The sequence below is a fragment of the Momordica charantia genome (genome assembly GCF_013281855.1).
Source record: "Momordica charantia cultivar OHB3-1 chromosome 9 unlocalized genomic scaffold, Mcharantia_2.0 BLBB01000009.1, whole genome shotgun sequence".
NCBI classification, from domain to species: Eukaryota; Viridiplantae; Streptophyta; class Magnoliopsida; order Cucurbitales; family Cucurbitaceae; genus Momordica; species Momordica charantia.
The window spans coordinates 17,144,626-17,147,187 of NW_028275167.1; positions in this window are offsets into that span (position 1 = coordinate 17,144,626).

Sequence of the window (2,562 nt, forward strand, 5' to 3'; positions counted from 1 at the left end):
TAATGACTGTCTTTTTGGAAATGAGTTTTCCAGATAAGCATCACCCCTACATGTAAAATGACATTTTTTTTTTGTTTCTTTCTTCTGGAAACTCCCTCATACAACTCATTCCCTCTGTTTCTTTTTTCATTTCATCGAGTAGTCACATCTCTCTCTTTTCATTTCATTTTCTTCTTGTATCACAACTCTCTCGTTTAAAGTACTTAAAACACTTTGCATTGTTGTGTTTTAGGTTTCGTTTTTGTTGTTTTATGAATTTTCTTTTTCTATCAACTACTTTCTGTTGGTTTCGATGGGTTCTAAGCTTTGTTTGAAGGTTGAATTGGCGTGGGTATGTTACTTATATGCGTTGTTCTATGTTTCTTGAAGCTTGTTTGATGAAGGGGACAAGTAAGAGCGTGAGCTTCAGAACAGTATAAAATTATTTACAGTCACTTACAATCGAGAGTGAGAGTGACAAAGTTCAAACGATAGTGATGTTCGGTAGAGCGAGAATACATAAAGGTGATAACTAGAATGAGAGATGTGAAAGTCTAGTAGTGAGAGTCTAACACAACAAGAGTCTATGAGAACCATTGAATGTATGTAACCATGTTATGTAAATGATTCAGCGAGTGCAAGAGCAATAATCTTTACTAGAGTGAGAGTCTATGACAATCATTGTGATGAACCAAAGAACATTCATTGTCATGCCTCAAAGACACATGACGAGATCAAGAGCCTGTAAGCTTCAACAAGCTTACTTTCTCATGTTCAAAATTTGGTGAGCTCGGCTAGGGATGATCAAGAGATAGATGAAGTTTTTCAACTCAACATCTTCCAAGTAGAGCTTAAAGAACGCGTTGCATTAAAGGAACTCTAAGTTCAATTAAAATAGTTGAAATTGAAGGGGAGTTTAACTCAAGTTGCATTCAAACGAGCCAAGTTGGATTCAAGGAAAGGAACTCAAGTTGCATTAAATGAACTTAAATGCATCACAAGCTTTATTTAGTGCAAGTCAACCATCAATTAATGGAACTACACTTAAAGGTACTTCAAAGTACTTCAAGTGAAGCTTCATTTACAATTGGAAGGTTACAAATACTTTGAAGGCTGGCCAAACTTTAATTCTCGGATTCAAAGGCTTTTCTTTTTTTTTGTATTTTCAGTTTTAAATATTTCATCTAAGTCTTTTAAGTTACATTTTAGTTAGTGGTTGTTATGACCATCATGTAATTGGCAGTTACAACCTTTCAAATGCTTTTAGGTTACTTTTGGGGTTGTTTTTTCGGCTATAAAGAGCTTATCTTGTTCCCTTGAAAATTCAGAATTTTGTGATGGAATGAAAGTTTCAATTTTGCTTTGTCAAAAGGCTAGAGCTTGTTCTTTTCTTTGCAATTCCTGAGTGTTAGATTTGCATGCTAGGATCATTCAAGTAGTCTTAATCGAGCTATCTTGTGGAGTGGTTCGAATCTTGAGTTTAGAAACAAGTTTTATCTACTCTTGATATTGATCATCAAAGTAATTCGTTCTAGCTATTCCTTTGGTTGATACAACTTGAATTTTGGGTTTTAGTGTTTTGTTTTATAAGATTTTTAGTTCCATTAAAGGTTCTTACAATCAGTTGGTTCTTTATCACATTGTAACATAACATGTTCATATGTAAACAAGTCAGTGAGAGCAAGATCGATAGCGAAAGCAAGTGGGTTATTCTCGAGGAGAGTGAGAGCCCCAACAAGAGTGAGACAAAAGGTAGAAAAGTGAGATTATACAACAACGAAATTTTGAATTGCAACATAACAATCTCAATACATATGTAACTACCTCTTCTACACATTGGCACCACTTGTCTTCCTCTCAACGCTGTTAACAAAGTAGAGCCAAACATTTGCTTCAGTAGTGACCTAACAAAACTTTAAGGAGCGGGTGCCTTTTTCTATGATCTATCAAGATGCGCCTTTTACCCCTACCAACTGCAGGGCATGGTCAAGCTCTCTGATGGATGGCTGCTGGACAAGCTAATTAAACTCGGCTCGGGGGTTGCTCGGCAGCTTGAGTACCTTGTTGATTCTCTCGGGCATCCAATCAACTTCAACCTCCCGCACCACTGTGCGTCCCACTCTATCAGCATCATAGTTGGCTTAAAACTCTCACACCAGCTCCGTCAGCACCGGTATAGGGGTGCATAGAAATGCTCACAATTTAGCTTCGCTGCACTCTCCTTGACAATCTGGGGCATATCTGCCTCTACAAAGCCCTTCTCGTGGTAGAGATCCCTGCTTTTAATGGCTTTACAGCTATCATGTGCTACGAGGCCCATGAACCTCTAGAAAAATGTCTGGCCGGCAGGTATGATGTTGACATGCATTGTGGAGCTCGGAGATTGTGGTACTTGCAAAACAGATGGCCTGCTAATTCGCTATTTCCCCTCAGATGGGGAAAAGGTGTCGACCAATTTAGATTTGGAAGGCGGTGGTGGTTTCGAGGCTTTGGGATTTTTGGCAGGGCTAGGGCTGGACAGTGAAGGGGAAGGGCGCTTTGTTTTGCGGGTTCCCAAGGCGGGGCCGTCGGTGGGGGTGATTT